The sequence below is a fragment of the Staurois parvus genome, unplaced genomic scaffold (genome assembly GCF_062004578.1).
Source record: "Staurois parvus isolate SC_StPar_1 unplaced genomic scaffold, SC_StPar_1.0 ptg001220l, whole genome shotgun sequence".
NCBI lineage: Eukaryota > Metazoa > Chordata > Amphibia > Anura > Ranidae > Staurois > Staurois parvus.
In genome coordinates, this window is record NW_028319016.1 from 558,405 (window position 1) to 579,981 (window position 21,577).

The following is a 21,577-nucleotide window of genomic DNA, read 5'->3' on the forward strand; positions in this document are numbered from 1 at the left end:
TTCACAGCTGTGTTACTACCTGGTTGTCGCTTTATCTCCTGCATGTATGCCTGAGCTAAGGGCAGATAGATTCCAGGAACACTCCAAAGACATGCTGGTAGGTTAATTGGCTCCTGTCTAAATTGTCCCTAGTATGTGTATGTATGAATGTGAGTTAGGGACCTTAGATTGTACGCCCCTTGAGGGTTAGGGACTGATGTGAATGTACAATATATTTGTAAGGCGCTGCGTAAATTGATGGCGCTATATAAGTACCTGAAATAAATAAATAAATAAGTAAATGCTACATGAATCATCTGCCCTTACTGAAGATGGCCACGGCCATTAATGCTAGGGGGGAGGGGTTTCAAAGTGATTTCTCAGCAAAATAAAGCATGGAGACATGCATGGATGGAGGAGTGAATATTAAAAATGAATTAAACAGTGTTTTTGGTGCTCAGATGCAGTGTAGTTCTCCTTAACCTGTTACTGACCATTTTTTCCTTAACCACTTTCCCTCCTGAGGATTTACCGCCCTCCCTGACCAGGACATTTTTTGCGTTACGGCGCTGCGCTACTTTAACTGACAATTGCGTGGTCATGCAACGCTGCACCCAAATGAAATTTATGTCCTTTTTTTCCCACGAATTGAGCTTTCTTTCTGTTTTATTTGATCGCCTGTACATTTTTTTTTTGCGCCATAAAAAAAAAGACCGACAATTTTGAGAAAAAAAACTATATTTTTTACTTTTTTGATATTAAACATGTTCATTAAAAAATGTTTTAAAACTAATTTTGTCATAAATTTAGGCCAAAATGTATTCTGCTCCATGTCCTTGCTACAAAAAAATCCCAATACGTGTAAATTAATTTTTTTTTTTTAAGTCCGCAAACGTGCAACTATAACGAAAAAACCTGTAAGTGTTCACAAAAAAGTGCAAGTGCAAAACACCACACGAAAAAGTGCACTTAGGGGTGTGCTTTTGTCCTACCCCTTAAAGGGGCTGGACCGCTACCCTGATCCCCCGGGGCACGAAGCTCCTGACAGGGACAAGGTTCCCATTTGGTCCTCCTGGCCAAAAGGCCTGGTGGACCACCGTTCCTTGTGTCCAGCCGAAGCCGGACACCCAGTACTTGGTCAGGGGGCTCTCCCGAAGAGAAAACCCCCTAGGGACAGGGGAGGAAGGAACCAAAAGGCCACACATCCTCCCCCTAGACTTCAGGGCAGGCCCGAGGACCAACGCCCTCCATCCTGTGAAAAACACACACAAAAGTAAGAAAAAGTGACAAAACGTGGGAGTGATAATAAATTAAATAAATAGAAAATAAAAAAGTGGCCGTGCCAAATTGTGCACAGACCAGGCCCTGAGGCCTGTAGCAAAAAATTGCCCTGGTCCTAGCCAAAAGGCCTGGTCCTTAGGGCGCTTGTGCAAAAAGAGTGAAAAACAGTGACCTTGTGCCATCTTCACACTGTGGGGTCCCACACCCAGGTGTTACTAGTGGCACCCCTGAGGGCGTCTACTCAGGGGGCACTGGTTTGCGGACTTTCTGCCTTCCCGACCCCTGGCCAGACAAGGTAGATCCGTCCAAATCAGGAGGTACTGGGTCCTTCCGGTCTTCTCGGGGGAATTACTCACGGGCCCCAGCTTCTACTCGTGGGCACCACGCTTTCTGTCCCCCCGGTACTAGCCTTCCAGACCCCCATCATACCAGTGAGGGTACTATACAACAGCCATCCCTGCAAAGCTAGAATGGCCGGGAGCACCCCCACTGGACACTGATAAGAACAGATACTACACTTGATCTTAGCCAAAAAATAAGTGTAAATTAATTGGTTTACTTGAAAGTTATAGTGTTTACAAATGGCGGTATACATACCGGGATTTTTTTTTTCTTACTAGTAATGGCGGCGATCAGCAACTTATAGCGGGACTGCAGGACTACGTCAGGCATTCTGACACTGGGGGTAACTAATGTGGTGTCACTGATATCACCAGTGACACCAATACAGTGATCAGTGCTAATAAAAATCACTGACACTGTGCTAATGGCACTGGGCAGGAAGGGGATAACATGAGAGGCGATCAAAGGGTTTTGCTGTCTGCTGTGTGCTGTTTAACATAGTGCTATGTCTGTGTGCTTCACAGTAAGCACACTGCTTTGTATGGCTGTGCTGTGCATAGCTATCCAAAACAGTGTGCATGAGCTGATAGACAGAACTGTTTTGTTTATAAACAATTCTCCTCCCCGTCGGAGATGCTTGGCAATCACCGGGTTGACAGCCGTGGCTGCAATGGCAGCACAGGTAGGGCACAGGAGACCGGATATAGTGAATGCAGGGTCCGGGGAGAGCGGATATAGTGAATGCAGGGTCCGGGGTGACCGGATATAGTGAATGCAGGGTCCGGGGTGACCGGATATAGTGAATGCAGGGTCCGAGGTGAGTGGATATAGTGAATGCAGGGTGCGGGGAGACCGGATATAGTGAATGCAGGGTCTGGGGAGAGTGGATATAGTGAATGCAGGGTCCTGGGAGACCAGATATAGTGAATGCAGGGTCCGGGGAGATCGGATATAGTGAATGCAGGGTGCAGGGAGACCGGATATAGTGAATGCAGGGTGCAGGGAGACCGGATATAGTGAATGCAGGGTCTGGGGAGAGTGGATATAGTGAATGCAGGGTCCTGGGAGACCAGATATAGTGAATGCAGGGTCCGGGGAGACCGGATATAGTGAATGCAGGGTCTGGAGAGACCAGATATAGTGAATGCAGGGTCCGGGGAGACCGGATATAGTGAATGCAGGGTCCGGGGAGACCGGATATAGTGAATGCAGGGTCCGGGGAGACCGGATATAGTGAATGCAGGGTCCGGGGAGACCGGATATAGTGAATGCAGGGTCCGGGGAGACCGGATATAGTGAATGCAGGGTCCGGGGAGACTGGATATAGTGAATGCAGGGTCCGGGGACACCGGATATAGTGAATGCAGGGTCTGGAGAGACCAGATATAGTGAATACAGGGTCCGGGGAGACCAGGTAAAGTGAATGCAGGGTCTGGGGAGACAGGATATAGTGAATGCAGGGTCCGGGGAGACCGGATATAGTGAATGCAGGGTCCGGGGAGACCGGATATAGTGAATGCAGGGTCCGGGGAGACCGGATATAGTGAATGCAGGGTCCGGGGAGACCGGATATAGTGAATGCAGGGTCCGGGGAGACCGGATATAGTGAATGCAGGGTCCGGGGAGACCGGATATAGTGAATGCAGGGTCCGGGGAGACCGGATATAGTGAATGCAGGGTCCGGGGAGACCGGATATAGTGAATGCAGGGTCTGGGGAGACCAGATATAGTGAATGCGGGGTCCAGGGAGACCAGATATAGTGAATGCAGGGTCCGGGGAGACTGGATATAGTGAATGCAGGGTCCGGGGACACCGGATATAGTGAATGCAGGGTCTGGAGAGACCAGATATAGTGAATACAGGGTCCGGGGAGACCAGGTAAAGTGAATGCAGGGTCTGGGGAGACAGGATATAGTGAATGCAGGGTCCGGGGAGACCGGATATAGTGAATGCAGGGTCTGGAGAGACCAGATATAGTGAATACAGGGTCCGGGGAGACCAGGTAAAGTGAATGCAGGGTCTGGGGAGACAGGATATAGTGAATGCAGGGTCCGGGGAGACCGGATATAGTGAATGCAGGGTCCGGGGAGACCGGATATAGTGAATGCAGGGTCTGGGGTTTAGTAACACTTTAAGGAGATTCCCCCTCTCTATTTGTCCTGTTGAAAGTGAAAGTAAAAGAAATACCAAATTATGAGTTTTTCCCAGAAAAGTAATAAAGAGGAAATCATCCAGTAGGGACATTAATTCTGGTTACCTGGGGGGCCCCAATGAATTCACTTAATTTGCAGAGATTTCCTCTTACTTCCTGTTTGGTTATGGGACTCAAAGTGAAGGGAAATCTCTGCAAGGGGACACACATGGTGAAAAAAGTGACAGGGGTTTTAACCCTCCCTTACTCTAAAACATGAAAAAAAAAAGTTTTACCTACAGTTCTGCTTTTATGGTGGGTAGGGCAGTCTCCAGTCAGTCTGTTAGCTTGGAGAAGTGAGAGGCAGGGGAGTTCATTGCCATCCCAGACTATGGGGCTGTGTGTTTATATTGATAGGGAGACACAACTTTAGTCCCTGCATGCAATGGTGGCTCCATAGGACACTGAAATAGAAAGGAGCCACCCTGAAACAGGAAACCTGGGGCAGTGGTCATGGCACCAGCTTAAACTGGAACATAGACAAGGATTAAATAATAAAGAAGCTGCATTCTGAATAATTGATTACATGAGCTGCTCAAAGTGCTTAAAAATGGAGGGTTTAGTAATGCTTTAAACACTTCAAGTCCAAACACTTTCACCCCCTTCCTGCCCAGGCCAATTTTCAGCTTTCAGCACTGTCACACTTTGCATGACAATTGCGCGGTCATGCACCACTGTACCCATATGAATTTTTTAGCATTTTTTTTAGACAGATAAAACTTTATTTTGGTGGTATTTACTCACCACTGGGATTTTTATTTTTTTGCTATATAAATGAAAAAGTCCAAACAGTTTGAAAAAAGTGTTTTTCTTATAGACTGTTGTAAATAAATAATCCTTCTTCATAAATCTTGGCCAAGCTATCTTTTTAGTAAAAAAATAACACAAATTAGTTTATAACCAAAATTATAATTTAAAAAAAAAAATTACATTTTTATATTATTATTATTTTTTTTTTTTTTTTTAACATACTGTCACCCTAGCAGTACGGTGTCACCATAGTGACACTGTACTACTTGTGAGGGTGATGAAGATTTTTTTTTCTTCTTTTACACTGATTGCTTTTACACCCATAAAGGTGTATCTGTATTTTAAAAGTCAACAGCTACAGTTTTCCTAGCTGCTGACTTTTATTTTTTTTTATCAAGCAGCCTGCTGGATAAAGGAGCGCACTTCCGCCTTTGCAGGCCAGCGCATGCTCCGAAACATGTCGCAGTGCATTCTGGGTATCTGACATCATCACGGCCATGCCGCCGCTGCGTTCCAGCGTGCGTTCCACCCGGCTCTGAAGGGAGGACGTGCACGCCGGCCAGCTCCTCAGCTGTTCCCCTTCAGCCACCACGCTGCTCCAGCGGCACGCTGACTACACCATCCTCCATTCTGATGACAGCTCTTCCCCCTGTACACCCATCTGACCGATGTTACAACCTACTACGGTTTTTTAACCACTTCCCGACCGGCCGTTGCATATAAACGGCCGGACGGTGGCAGTGCAGGGTCGGGTGGCCGTTTATAAACGGCCTCCCCGCACCCTGCTTGTGCGCGCTCCCTGGGAGCAAGCAGCACCGCGATCCTGTGCCCGCTGTTTCCTCCGGACACAGTGAAACACCGATCGTCAGACGGGACCTCTGTATGAGGTCCCGATCATGTGATCACTGGTTGGCCAATCAGTGATCACATGCAAAGTAGTAAACAAGATGTCACTTGTGACATCATTGCTTACTACGTGTGAAATCTGTGAATGATCACAGAGGTCACATGGTACAAGGCTATTCACAACAGCCTTGTACCATGTGACAAGTTGTGACCAATCACAGCTCACTCAGTACTTCTCAATGAGTGCAAGAATGCAGACAGAGAGAAAGAGAAATGATTGCTTTTACATCCTATATGGGTGTAAAAGCAATCAGTGTAAAAAAAAAAAAAAAAAAAAATCTTCATCACCCCCCACAAGTAGTACAGTGTCACCATGGTGACACTGTACTGCTAGGGTGACAGTATGTAAAAAAAAAAAAAAGAAGAATATAAAAAAAATAAATAAAAATGTAAAAAAAATGCTTAAAAATTATAATTTTTGGTTATAAACTAATTTGGATTTTTTTTTTTTACTAAAAAGATAATGGAATAAATTTTGGCAAAGATTTATGATAAAATATTATTTATTTGCAAAATTTTATAAAAAAAACACTTTTTTTAAAAATTTTGGACATTTTCATTTACATAGCAAAAAAAATAAAAATCCCAGCGGTGAATAAATACCACCAAAATAAAGCTTTTCTGTCTCAAAAAAATTGTAAAAAATTCATTTGGGTACAGTGTTGCATGACCGCGCAATTGTCATTCAAAGTGTGATAGCGCTGAAAGCTGAAAATTGCCCTGGACAGGAAGGGGGTAAAAGTGTCCGGTCTGTAAGTGGTTAATGATTTATATTAACCTCAACCATGTGAGTGATTTTACCTTTCAACCTTAACCACTTGCCTACCAGGCACTTATACCCCCTTCCTTACCAGGCCAATTTTCAGCTTTCAGCGCTGCCGCACTTTGATTGACAATTGCGCGGTCATGCAACATTGTACCCATATGAAATTTTGATCATTTTTTTCTCACAAATAGAGCTTTCTTTTGGTGGTATTTAATCGCCACTGGGCGCTTTACTTTTTGCGCTATAAATTAAAAAAAGTGCAAAAAATTTGAAAAAAAAAAAAAAGTTTATTTGTTTCTTTTATAAAATTTTTCAAACAGGTATTTTTTCTCCTTCACTGATTTGCGTTGATGAGGCGGCACTGATGGGCACTGATAGGCGGCACTGATGGGCACTGATAGGCGGCACTGATGGGCACTGATAGGCAGCACTAAAGGGCACTGATAGGCAGTACTAATGAGGTGGCACGGATAGGCGGCACTGATATGCAGCACTGATAGGCGGCACTGATAGGTGACACTGATGATGGGTACTGATAGACGGCACTGACTGGCATCACTTCTGGGCACTGACTGGCGGCACTGACTGGCACAACCCCTGGGCACTGACTGGTGGCACTGACTGGCAGCACTGGTGGGTGGCACTGGTGGGTGGCACTGGTGGACAGCACTGGTGGGTGGGCACAGGTGGGTGGCACTGGTGGGCACAGGTGGGTGGCACTGGTGGGCACAGGTGGGTGGGCACAGGTGGGTGGCACTGCTGGGCACATGTAGGTGGCACTGCTGGGCACAGGTAGGTGGCACTGCAGAGTGGCACAGGTGGGGGCACTGCTGGGCACAGGTGGGGGCACTGCTGGGAATGGGTGGGCGGGGCTAGTGGGCGCACAGCTGATCGGAACTTGCGGGGGTCACTGCTGGGCACCGATCATCAGGGCACTGATCATCAGTGCCCTGATGATCGGTGCCGATCCCCGCTCTGACAACTGCCGGTTCTCGGCAGTACTTTCCTCACGATCTGACAGCGTGAGGAAAGTGCAGCCGAGAACCGGCACTTGCATTTTCCTGTGATCAGCGTGTCATTGGACACCGCTGATCACGTGGTAAAAGGCCGGTGGGATCGGCCTTTCACCACATCTCGTGATCAGCTGTGTCCGTAGGACACAGCGATCACGGAGATCGCCGGGTGCGCGCCCCCTGGGGCGCGCAGGAGAGCGCGTTCTGGGAGGACGTCATATGACGTCCACTCAGAACTGGCCGGCCGCGGTGAAGCCGTCATTCGGCTATGCGCGGTCGGCAAGTGGTTAATAAAGTGTTATGCTGCACTTAGAGGCGCTTCTTCTCCTTCTCTCCCCCTACAGAGTCTGCTACAGTACTTGTTAGAAGCATTGTCCTTAGTGCCATACGGGCCAACCCAAGTTCATCCACAACACCACCAGCACCCAGGACTTTGTTCAGTTTTGCGCTGATCATCCCCTTCATCTCTCCTGACAATTTAGACAGGAGCCAATTCACCTAACAGTGTCAAAACATTAAACAAATACTGCAGCGCTCATAAAAAAATGAATAACTCATATAAAGTGTAATTCATAAGAAAACCCCTCAAATTAAAGGGGCTAAACCAAAAGTGCTAGAGTGCAATAAAGTGTCCACACTTCAAAAAATGCTCAAATGATCAGAAAAATGTCCAAAGACAATCTATGAGTGATACATAAAATCATGCAGTGTGCAATAGTGTTTAACAATTCCGTGATTCCGTGCCAACACACTTCTTCTGTTTGCGGCCAAATTGCCTCCTCACCTCCTCCAGGTGACCCCTAGGGGCCAAACCGCTTGCAGGACCACCCTGGATCCTTAATCATAAAAGCCAGCAGCCTTCTTCCTCCAGTGGATCTCCTTATTATTATTATTATTATACAGTATTTATAAAGAGCCGATAGTTCGCTCAGCGCTGTACATTACAAAGGGAGACAGAACATGTGACAGAACAATACCAATACAATGCGATACATGAGGGGATTGAGGGCCCTGCTCTTTTGAGCTTACAATCTAGGAGGGAGGGGATGGTGGCACAGGAGGAGATAGCTGTGGGGGATGGAGTGGTAGGAAGAGTGGAGGAGGTCGGCAGGTTAGCAGGGGTGGGGTAGGCTTCCCTGAAGAGATGGGTTTTCAGGGTGCGCCTAAAGGAGAGGAGAGTAGTTGATAATCTGATGGGTTGGGGCAGGGAGTTCCAGAGGATGGGTGACACCCTGGAGAAGTCCTGGAGGAGGGCATGGGAGGAGGAGACCAGGGAACTAGAGAGAAGGAGGTCTTGTGAGGAGCGGAGTGCGCGTGCTGGGCGGTACTTGGATATTAGGTCGGTGATGTAGTTCGGGGCAGTATGGTGGACGGCTTTGTACGTCAGCGTTAGGATTTTGAATTTGATCCGTTGGGCAATCGGAAGCCAGTGGAGGGATTGGCAGAGGGGGGTGGCGGAGATGGAGCGGTTGGAAAGGTGAATGAGTCTGGCAGCCGTATTCAGGATGGACTGAAGCGGGGATAGCCAGCGGCGAGGCAGGCCAGTGAGGAGGGAGTTGCAGTAGTCAAGTCGTGATATGATGAGGGAGTGGATGAGCTGTTTAGTGGTTTCTGGGGTTAGGAACGTGCGGATTTTGGCGATGTTGCAGAGGTGGGGCTCCTGTTGCCCCTGATCAGACCAGATGTCTCTAAAGGACAGTAGCTCACCAGCCCAGTGAGCTAAGAAAAAAGACCCTCTAAGTGCAGTATTGTAGAAACCAAGACTCCTATTATTTAGAAAGAAAAGGAATACCACTCACATGTCTCGCAGTTCTCCCTCCTCACCGATGTGTGTGAGGAGGGAGAACTGTGAGACATGTGAGTGGTATTCCTTTTCTTTCTAAATAAAAGGAGTCTTGGTTTCTACAATACTGCACTTAGAGGGTCTTTATTGGCTCACTGGGCTGGTGTGCTACTGTCCTTTAGAGACATCTGGTCTGATCAGGGGCAACAGGAGCCCCATAAGGAGATCCACTGGAGGAAGAATGCTGCTGGCTTTTATGATTAACCTCCTCGGCGGTATGATTCTTTCCGATTTTTTGTGCTGAAAGCGGTACATTTTTTTGCATGGAAATATGTAGTTTTTTATTGTAGGCTGTAATTTTTAGGAATAACTCACTGAAATCTGTCCGAACAAGGAGTCTAGTAAACATCCCGGGTATGATAAAATTTGAAACACGAAATCATAAATTATAATTTAATAAATAATCATAAAAAATAATAATATATTAATAATAAATTTAATTCAATAATATAATCAGACCAAAAACACTGAAATTTGAAATACAGAGGCAAGTGCGCACATCGCTGAGCAAAGTCGCAAAATCGTTTTCAGTGTCTGATGACGAATTTCCCCCACGAATCATTATCACTCAATTCTGCAAGTGGTTCTGATTTACTATCGCTGTTCTCTAGCCGGTCTAAAACCGCTTTTGACGTAAAGGGACGCTTTTTGGACGCCATGGACTTTTCTAAGTTTCCAGGCAGAAAGAACATTCAAAATGCAGGCAGGGCGCAGGACAAAGCAGTAGGGACAAAATATATGTGAAATGCATTGAAATAGCAATGACAGCAAAAATGAAATTTTTTTAAAAATTCAAATTTCCCGCCGGTTCCGGCGCCCGTACGTCCCGTCGTCACAGGGACCGGAACACGGAAGCCGGATGCCGGCATCGGCCGGAGGAGATGGCCGGGGACGCTGCAGGGGACACATCGCGGGAGCGAAGGACAAGGTAAGTGTTGCCAGGAGACCCCCAGAGCAGCGCCGCATGGTAAGCCCGAGTGTAGCTCGGGGTTACCGCTTTTGGTATAGAAATTTTACCCCGAGCTACACTCGGGAATACCACTAAGGAGGTTAAGGATCCAGGGTGATCCTGCAAGCGGTTTGGCCCCTAGGGGTCACCTGGAGGAGGTGAGGAGGCAATTTGGCCGCAAACAGAAGAAGTGTGTTGGCACGGAATCACGGAATTGTTAAACACTATTGCACACTGCATGATTTTATTTATCACTCATGGATTGTCTTTGGACATTTTTCTGATCATTTGAGCATTTTTTGAAGTGTGGACACTTTATTGCACTCTAGCACTTTTGGTTTAGCCCCTTTAATTTGAGGGGTTTTCTATATACTATGTTTTATTAAGTGTGTGTTCACGGTTTTTTAAGTGAGAGGCACAGTGACTGTTATTAATTTGGGTTTGACACTAGATTTGCTTAGCACTATTTGTAGTTATGAATTACACTTTATATGAGTTATTCAGTTTTTTATGAGCGCTGCAGTATTTGTTTAATGTTTTGACACTGTTTAGGTATCAGTTTTTTTAAGCGTTGGCAGCTTTAAGTTAGGTACACTTCCATTCATAGCGCAGGAGGACCTTGGTCCTTAATTCACCTACCAGCATGTCTTTAGAGGGTGGGAGGAAACCCACACAGGCACAGGGAGAACATGCAAACTCCAGGCAGGAGGTGAAATGGTTGGAATTTGAGCCAACAACCCTAGTACTGCCAAGGGGAAGGGCTAACCATTTAGCCACCGTGCAGCTATAGTTTTTGTAGCTGCTGACTTTTTTTTTTTTCAGCTGGAACTCCGCCGTGCGGGCACAGCTCCACTGCATCGCAGAAGAAAAATGTTTTCATGGAGTTCTGCTTTAAATTACATTCATCCTGTTAATCCTCTACTATTATACCCTGTGTCTCAGCTTGCATGTGCCTTACAATGTTACACTCTGACACTGATCTGGGTAATAGTGAACAGGCGGTGACTTCACAATACAGAGCGAGACAATGTACATAGTAACAATCTCCGGAGAGACGCACACACAGAGGTGGGGGGGTGGGGGGGGAGGAAAACACACACTGCCCAGGGTGAGAGGAGGTATCAGACAGAGAAAGAGCTCAGGGAGCAGAGAACTGCTAAGAGGTAAGATAAGAAGAGAAGAGAGAGTTTCCAAAACTTTCTCCATAGGTCTGCTGCCATCCAGGAATGTGATCTTGGCATTCTGTAGACTCAGGACTTAAAAATTGATCAATTCTAATGACATTCCAATCATATATTAATATCTAAAAAAAAATTCAACTTATGTGTTTGCATGGCATCTGATGAAACCAACAAATTAATTTACCAGAATAAAAATATAAAACCAACATTCAAAAACACATGTGGTCTGAGCCCATGAATCAGGATTTTAAAAACGATCCACCCAATTACAGTTTAAATTATTAAAATTTTATATATATATATAATGAGAGATGCGTGATGGAAACATTTGTTTCCTTTTGTTTGTTTCGATTCATTCGTTAGGTTAATAATTTTGTTTCTTTGTACTCATTATGTTAGAATTTTATAATTCGTTTTATATATTCAGATTAATTTCGTATATTTGGTGTTTTCAAAATCGATTTGAAATTCAAATTTCAGAAGACAGCTGTATTCATTTTATTCTATTCCTTCGTTCTTTATTCTGTCCTATTCTGTTTTATTCTATTCTTCTTTGTTTTATTCCATGGGTGCTCAAAGTGCGGCCCTCCAGCTGTTGCAGAACTACAAGTCCCATCATGCCTCTGCCTTTGGGAGTCATGCTTGTATCCTCTGTTTCCTCTTGTGCCAAATTGTATTGTAACTGTAATGTCTACCTTCATTTTGTAAAGCGCTGCGCAAACTGTTGGCGCAATATAAATCCTGTATAATAATAATAATACCTGCCAGCCTTGCAACACTTCATGGGACTTGTAGTTCGTGACAGCTGGAGGGTCACAAGTTGAGCACCAATGTTCTATTCTAATATTTTTATCTATTCTATTCTGTTCTTTGCTGTTCTAATCCTTTATTTTCTATTCTATTCTATTCTTTGCTTTTCTAATCCTTTATTTTCTATTATATTCCATTCTGTTCTTTGCTGTTCTAATCCTTTATTTTATATTCTGTTCTATATTGTTCTTTACTATTCTAATCCTTTATTTTATATTCTATTCCATTCTGTTCTTTGCTATTCTAATCCATTATTTTCTATTCTATTCTGTTTTTTGCTATTTTAATCCTTTATTTTCTATTCTATTCCATTCTGTTCCTTGCTATTCTAATCCTTTATTTTCTATTCTATTCTGTTCTTTGCTCTGCTAATAATTTATTCTCTATTCTATTCTGTTTTATTCTATTTATTCTATTCTATTCAGAAACCTAAGTAGGAATCATCATCTTATTTCACTTTTATACCTTACTGCATCCATTACAATATGTTTCTATTTTGAATTTGGATTCATTTTCAAATTTGGATAATTCGTTTTGTTATTATTTATTTTGGATTCGTTACCTGTGATCTGGAAAATTGGGATACATTAAAATCTCTGAATAATGAAGATTTTGTCCAAATTTTGATTCGTAATAAAACAAATCAAACATGTCTATATAGTATATCATATACAGTATAATTCTATAATATTATAAATACTAAATACTTTGATCACTTTGAAACAAGATATTCAGTCCGCTTTGCCTACAGCTATCTTTAGGCACAAAAAATTATTTCTGTAAAAAAAAAAGTATTTTTTTTAAAGTGCATTAAGAAAATCTAATTTTGATGACTTTATTTAAGATGCCATCCTTGCATAAAAAATTTTGAATTCTGCAGTTTAGTTAGAAATTAAACTGGATCTGGTCTTGTTGGATTAAACATTATACAGTCGTCAGACTTCACAAGCGGTGCTGTGCTGTGCGTTCGGTTGTGACAGCTCTTGAGGTGCATCCAAAAAGCAATCCATCATGTCATTTAGTAACTTGAGAGTAATGAAGTGTATTTACACTCCCATTATCTTAAAGGCAAAGTCAACATTTTACTTCAGGTTTAGTGCCGGATTAGCAAATAGGCAGAAAAGGCTCCGGCCTGTGAGCCCCCCCCCCCCCCCCACACACCGTTTAACCACTTCATGTCCAGACGCTTTTACCCCCTTCCTGTCCAGGCCAATTTTCAGCTTTCAGCGCTATCACACTTTGAATGACAATTGCGCGGTCATGCAACACTGTACCCATATGAATGTTTTAGCATTATTTTGAGACAGATAAAACTTTATTTTGGTGGTATTTATTCACCACTGGGATTTTTATTTTTCTTGCTATATAAATGAAAATGTTAAAAAATTTTGAAAAAAAGTGTTTTTTTTATAAAATTTTGCAAATCAATAATTTTTATTCATAAATCTTGGCCAAAATGTATTCAGCTATCTTTTTAGTTAAAAAAAAATAACCCAAATTAGTTTAAAACCAAAAATTATAATGCTTAAAACATTTTTTTTTACATTTTTATATATATATATATATATATATATATATATTTTTTTTTTTTTTTAACATACTGTCATCCTAGCAGTACAGTGTCACCATGATGACACTGTACTACTTGTGGGGGGTGATGAAGATTTTTTTTTTTTTTACACTGATTGCTTTTGCATAAATAAAGGCTGTAAAAGCAAACACTTCTCCTTCTCTCTGGCTGCATTCTTGCAGCCATTGAGAAATACTGTGTGAGCTGTGATTGGTCACAGCTTGTCACATGGTACAAGGCTGTTGTGAATAGCCCTGTACAGTGTGATCTCTGTGATCATTCACAGATTTCACACGTACTAAGCAATGATGTCAGAAGTGTTAATTGTTTATTTTTATCAATTGCCAAAATGGAAAGTAAATGAACAGAAGAGAAATCCAAATCAAATCAATATTTGGTGTGACCACCCTTTGCCTTCTTCTAGGTAGACTTGCACAGTTTTTGAAGGAACTCTGCACTAGATTGTTCCAAACATTTTGAAGAACTAACCACTGATCTTCTGTGGATGTAGTCTGCCTCAAATCCTTCTGTCTGGGATATGTTATCCCAGAAAGACTCCATGATGATGAGAACAGGGCTCTGTGGAGGCCAAACCATCACTTCCAGAACTCCTTGTTCTTCTTTACACTGAAGAGCGTTCATAATGACATTGGCTGTATGTTTGGGGTCATTGTCTTGCTGCAGAATAATTTTGGGGCCAATCACACGCCTTCCTGATGGTATGGCATGATGGATAAGTATCTACATGTATTTCCCAGCATTGAGGACCCCATTGATCCTGACCAAATCTCCAACTCTATTTGCAGAAATGCCCCAAACTTGCAAGGAACTTCCACCATGCTTCACTGTTGCCTGCAGACATTATTGTACCACTCTCCAGCCCTTCCCCCAACAAACTGCCTCCTGCTACAGCCAAATATTTCTTAATTTGACTCATCAGTCCAGAGCACCTGCTGCCATTTTTCTGCACCCCGGTTCCTATGTTTTCTTGCTTAGTTGATTTGCTTAGCCTTGTTTCCACATCAGAGGAATGGATTTTTGACTGCAATTCTTCCATGAAGACCACTTCTGGCCAGACTTCTCCAGACAGTAGATGGGTGTACCTGGGTCCCACTGGTTATCGCAAGTTCTGTGCTGATGGCACTGCTGGACATCTGCCGATGTTGAAGGGAAATAAGTATGATGTGTCTTTCATCTGTTGCATTAAGTTTTCTTGGCCGACCACTGTGTCTACATTCTTCAGTGGTGCCCATTTCTTTGTGATTCTTCAAAGGGGCTTGAACAGCTCATCTTGAAACCCCGGTCTGCTTTGAAATCTTTGCCTGGGAAAGAACTTGCTAATGCAGTATAACTACCTTGAGTCTTGTTGTTGTGCTCAGTCTTGCCATGGTGTATGACCTGTGACATGAAACTGTCTTCACAACCTCACCTTAGTAGTAGAGATTGGTTGTTCCTCAACCCGTTTTAAGCCTCCTACACAGCTGTTTCTGTTTCAGTTAACCCCCCTGGAGGTATTTCCAGGTGTAGCTCGGAATTAACTTTCAGTACCAAAAGCTGTAACCCCCAAGCTACACTCGGAATTACCCTGCAGCATCGCTCAGGGATTCCCTCCAGCACTTACCTTGTCCTGCGCTCCCACGATGTCCCCCCAGCCATCTCCTCTGGCCAATGCCATCCGTCTTCCGGATTCCATTCACCGCGAGCGTCGGGACATACAGGGGATGAAACAGCGGGAAATTCCAAAATTTACAAAAAGTGACATTCACTAAATACACTAAAATCACATAGTATAACATTCCTGTATCAAACCATTTCACATACATTTTGTCCCTAGTGCTTTGTCCGGCGCCCTGCCTGCATTTTTACTGTTCTTTCTGCCTGGAAACTGAGAAACGTCCATGGCGTCCTAAAAGCGTCCCTTTAGGTCAAAAGCGGTTTTAGACCGGCTAGAGAACAGTGATAGTAAATCAGAACCACTTGCAGAATTGAGTGATAATGATTTGTGGGGGAAATTCCTCATCAGACACTGAAAACAATTTTGCGACTTTGCTCAGTGATGTGCGAACTTGGCGCTATATTTCACATTTCAGTGTTTTTTGTTTGATTACATTATTGAATTAAATTTATTATTATGTTATTATTATTTTTATGATTATTTATTATATTATAATTTATGATTTTGTGTTTAAAATTTTATCCTACCCGGGATGTTTACTAGACTCTTAAAAATGCTAATTGATTAAATACTTGTGAGCCACTAGAAGTTTTCTTACTTATAGAGCAATTAATTCCGTGTATAAAAATAATATTAAATAATGAATGAAGTGAACCACTAATAAATTAATTACGTGCTTAATTAGATATTTAGATCGCCAGGTACTTTTTACACCCTCTCCAGGTGTATGGATGTTAATTTCATGTATCTATATTGTACCACGCTCCAATCTATATAACTATAAGTGCTCTAAATAAATTATAAATGGATGATGTGTATCACCAATAATTCAATAATAATCTAAAACCATAATACTTGAATTCATAATTGCATAATACTTGAATCCATAATTAATATAAATCAAAAAAAATTCAATTAATATTTATAAATAAGTGCATAAAAAACTACGTGCATAAAAAACTAATAAAAAGTGAAAAAATAAAATAATAAAAATATAAAAAATGAAATAAACTGAAAAAAATTTGAATAATAGTTCAGTTCATACGAATTGAGATGGTAATGTAGTTCAATCTAATCTGCGTAGTAAGTCAATGTTCATGGCATGAACCTCTCTCTCCTTCCTCCTCTCCTTTCTCCTCAATACAGCTTTTCTCAATAAGAACTTTCTCCTCTAGCTGCTTGGCTTATTCCTCCATAACCGATACATACAGAGAAGGGAAAAAGAAACATAGTGTCTTATCCTGGGTAACAAATGTTTAATGAGCTTCTGATCTCCCACTCACATGGCATCAGCAAAAGTAGCGCTTTGTATAAATGTATCCAAATCCTCCTGCAAACAGCCCTGCAGGTGTGTGTGTGTTCACTCGATATACTCGCCGTTCCTCTGTGGATGCGTGATGACGTCACCGCCCCTCCCCTACGCGTTACGCTACAGGGACTCGTAGCTTCCTCTGGGGGATGTAGTTTTACATGTCATCCTGCACTGAGGTTATATATATCCTACCGACGCCATTTTTGCTGTGATTTATACGTTCTTAATACCCCCTCCATATTATAGGAGTCCCTGTAGCGTAACGCGCAGGGGAGGGGCGGTGACGTCATCACGCATCCACAGAGGAACGGCGAGTATATCGAGTGAACACACACACACCTGCAGGGCTGTTTGCAGGAGGATTTGGATACATTTATACAAAGCGCTACTTTTGCTGATGCCATGTGAGTGGGAGATCAGAAGCTCATTAAACATTTGTTACCCAGGATAAGACACTATGTTTCTTTTTCCCTTCTCTGTATGTATCGGTTATGGAGGAATAAGCCAAGCAGCTAGAGGAGAAAGTTCTTATTGAGAAAAGCTGTATTGAGGAGAAAGGAGAGGAGGAAGGAGAGAGAGGTTCATGCCATGAACATTGACTTACTACGCAGATTAGATTGAACTACATTACCATCTCAATTCGTATGAACTGAACTATTATTCAAATTTTTTTCAGTTTATTTCATTTTTTATATTTTTATTATTTTATTTTTTCACTTTTTATTAGTTTTTTATGCACGTAGTTTTTTATGCACTTATTTATAAATATTAATTGAATTTTTTTTGATTTATATTAATTATGGATTCAAGTATTATGCAATTATGAATTCAAGTATTATGGTTTTAGATTATTATTGAATTATTGGTGATACACATCATCCATTTATAATTTATTTAGAGCACTTATAGTTATATAGATTGGAGCGCGGTACAATATAGATACATGAAATTTACTAGACTCTTGTTCGGACAGATTTCAGTGAGTTATTCCTAAAAATTACAGGCCTACAATAAAAAAACAACATATTTCCATGCAAAAAACTGTACCGCTTTGAGCACAGAAATACTGACATAATCAGACCGCTAGGGAGGTTAATGACTGTGTTTCAACCTACATATGAAATTGATGAACATTAGCACCTGCTTGATATAATTGGTTAATCATACACCTGACTCTAATGCAGGCCATAGATGGGTCGAAAATCTGCTGATTTTTCGTCCGAAAATAAAATCGGCCGATTTTCGGATCGTTAGTGGGCTATTTGTTCGGCCGTTTTTCAGTATTTTGGCAGATTTTTTTTATCGGTAAAGTTGTAAAAAAATCGGACGATTTTGCCGATCGGCCAATTTTCACAGCAATGATGGGCAAATCGGTCGATTTTTTTACCGATAAAAAAATCTGCGCATGAGCAGTGACCTGCAAGAGGAAGACAAAAAGAAGAAAAAGAAGAAGAGGAAGAAGAAGAAGAGGATGAAGAAGAAGAGGATGAAGAAGAGGATGAAGAAGAGGATGAAGAAGAAGAAGAGGATGATGATGAAGAAGAAGAAGAGGATGAAGAAGAGGAAGAAGAAGAAGTAGAAGAGGATGAAGAAGAGGATGAAGAAGAGGATGAAGAAGTGGATGAAGAAGAAGAGAAGAAGAAAAAGAGGATGAAGAAAAGGATGAAGAAGAAGAGGAAGAAGAAGAGGATGAAGAAGAGGAAGAAGAAGAGGATGAAGAAGAAGAAGAAGAAGAGTTTGAAGAAGAGGATTAAGAAGAAGAAGAAGAGGATGAAGAAAAGGATGAAGAAGAAGAAGAAGAAGAAGAGGATGAAGAAGAAGAATAAGAGTTTGAAGAAGAGGATGAAGAAGAAGAAGAGGATGAAGAAAAGGATGAAGAAAAAGAAGAAGAGGATGAAGAAGAGGAAGAAGAAGGGGATGAAGAAGGAGAAGAAGAGGATGAAGAAGAGGAAGAAGAAGAGGATGAAGAAGAAGAATAAGAGTTTGAAGAAGAGGATGAAGAAGAGGATGAAGAAAAGGATGAAGAAGAAGAGGATGAAGAAGAAGAGGAAGAAGAAGAGGATGAAGAAGAAGAGGAAGAAGAAGAGGAAGAAGAAGAAGAGGATGAAAAATAAGAGGAATTTCAGTCCGGCAAATGTGTCCCTGCAGAGAGCTCCGCTATTTCTTTGACAGTTCCTTGACATTTACAGCGGTTGCAACATTGTATCTATTTGTTTCCGAATAAAAACATCTGTATCCTAAATGGATACAAATAGATACATTGTTGCAACCGCTATAAATGTCAAAGAACTGTCAAAGAAATAGCGGAGCTCTCTGCAGGGACACTTTTTGCCAGCTGTAGACGGTATGAAAATCTGCTGATTTTTTTTACCATTGCTGGTAACGTCGGCCGCTTGAACGACCGATTTTTCGTTTTTTAAAAGAAAAATCGGCCGTTTTTCTCCCCGTCTATGGCCTGCATAACAGACATGAGCACAGACAAAATATTCATTTTGTTTTATTCATTAATTGAAGAATTTAATTTTCTCATATTTGTTATGTTTTGAACAGATTCATTTATGGGATTTGTTTCATATCTCCGGCATTCGTTTTGTATATTCGTTTGTATCGGAAGGATTTGATATTTTTAAATCCGATCTGAATTCATTGTGAAGAATAGTTGGTTGCAGATGGTTTTCCTAAAGTGGTAGTAATGCAGGCCATACATGGTTCGAATTCCGAACAATTTTTCGATCGAAAATGGAAAACATTGTTCGTTCTGTAATCCGAAGGTGCCACCAATGATTTCGGAAATCGGTAATTTTTACAAATTTTCCAACATGCCCAATAAATGAAATGAGGAGGAACCAGGAAAATTGGCCAGTGCCATTGCCCCACTAACAGAGCGAAAATTGGTCGATTATTCTTAGGTCCGATTTTCGAATGAAAAATCGTTCAGAAATCGACCCATGTATGGCCAGCCCAAAGGCAAAACTTACCTGTTCTGCAACCGCTCCGGTCTCCAGCGGGACCCTTTGTGTGCAGGAGAAGGCCGAAAATGGTTGGGAAATGCCTGGGAATGCCATACCCATAGAGCTATTGTGGAGCTTCCATTGTTGGCTACCTCTCCTACACAATGAAGCTGCTACTAAAAGCTCAGCCTGGGACCGGAGCGGAGTGGCTGCTGAATGGGTAAGTATAACGATTTTTTTCTTTACAGGGGTAGATAGATTAGGCTTAGAATAAGTCTGAGAGCAGGATTGGAGTTCGTTTTGCCTTTACTTCCTTTTTACCAACCATGGCAGCGGGTGTCCCCACTGACAGCAGGCTGTAAACAAACAATTGCTGGCATTAGAAAAAAAAACAAAAAACAGAGTGGGGGTCCCCTTCCCAATCCCTACCAGGTCCTTTAGGTCAGGTATGTATTTAGGGGGGAACCCCACGTCAAAATGTAAGAAAAATGGTCTGGGATCATCCGAATCTCCAAAAACAAAATATTTAGTCTAATAAATGAATCAAAACAAAGTGAATCGCATGTCTAAACTTTAACCACTTTAGCGCCACCCCATAGCAGAAATACTGCCACAGGGTGGAAGCGGTACGTATATATATGTGATTTTGCATTTCCGGGTAGGGGGTGATCGCGAGGCGCGCACGCTCCCTACCCGCGCTGCCATTTGTGGCTGTGGCTGTCAATCACTAGGTCCCGGATGGTGATTATTTTCCAGCGCCCGGTGATTGCAGAGGATCTCCGATGGGGGTGGGAAGAACTGTTAGTAAACAAAACAGTTCTCCTCCCTGTCAGCTCCTGCACACAGCTTTGCATGGCTGTGCACAGCACAGTCATGCAAAGCAGTGTGCTTACAATGAATCACAAACACAGAACATCAAGTAAAACACACAGCACACACACAGTTAACTCTTTGATCGCCCCAGATGTTATCCCCTGAATGCTCAGTGCCATTAGTACAGTGTCAGTGCTTTTTATTAGCACTGATCACTGTATTGGTGTCACTGAGGATGTCAGTGACACCAAGTCATTTCCCCCCACTTTCAGAATGCCCGCCTCAGTGTCAGTCCCACTATAAGTCACTGATCGCCGTCATTACTAGTAAAAATATATATACCGCCATTTATAAATGCTATAACTTTCACGTAAACGAATTAATTTACATGTATTGGGACTTTTTTTTTTAGCAAAGACATGGAGCAGAATACATTTTGGTATAAATTTGTGACGAAATTTAATATTTTACATTTTTTTACCGGACATGTTTAATAGCAAAAAGTCAGGTGATCAAATACGACCGAAAAAAGCTCTATTCATGGAAAAAAAGATGTAAATTTCATTTGGGTGCAGAGTTGCATGACCGCACAATTGTCAAAGTAATGCAGTGCCATAACACAAAAAATGGCCTGGTCAGTAAGGGAGGTAAATCCTCAGGAGGGTAAGTGGTTAATCCTACAAAATCCCTGACTTTGTGGAAGTGTACAATGTGTGCAAGTGTAAGAAATTATGCTGGTTTGAAGCCAAAGGGTAGACACACCAAATATTGATTTTTCTTCTGTTTGCTCACTTTGCATTTTGTAAATTGATAAAAAATAACCAATTAAAATATATATTACATATTATATATATTATATTATATTTATTACTTTACAGCATTTCTTCACACCTGCCTAAAACTGTATTTAACATTTATATTTAAGTATAATAAACATAAAAGGCAGGTTGGGAAATATAAAACCCACCAATCTGCATTGTGGAAACAAATGACTGATTTTTCTTTAATCAATGCCCAAACCACCAATCAGTCTGTGACTATAAGTTGTTGTGTTTGCAGTGCTGCCAGGTTTCCTGTCTATTAGACATTGTATCACTTTGTGTTCTCTAGAGTAATTGCCATTTCCCTGCCTGGCTTTCTGTCTGTAACTATGGTCACAGTGTATCAAACTGCAATGTTGTATGTTTACTATGTACAGTCTGGTATATGGGCCAAGTACTCTTAAAGTCCAATAAAAGGAAACT

At 42.0% G+C, this 21,577-nt stretch overlaps 1 protein-coding gene across 1 annotated transcript in view; it reads left to right on the forward strand.

Annotated features, from left to right (window-relative positions):
* The first annotated feature begins 11,133 nt into the window (after nt 1-11,133).
* TEKTL1 (tektin like 1) overlaps nt 11,134-21,577 on the forward strand; it is a 31,321-nt gene continuing 20,877 nt past the window's right edge. The window contains exon 1 of the mRNA XM_089660263.1: nt 11,134-11,184. The gene's annotated coding sequence lies outside the window, so the exon portion shown is untranslated. The remainder of the gene's footprint in view (nt 11,185-21,577) is intronic.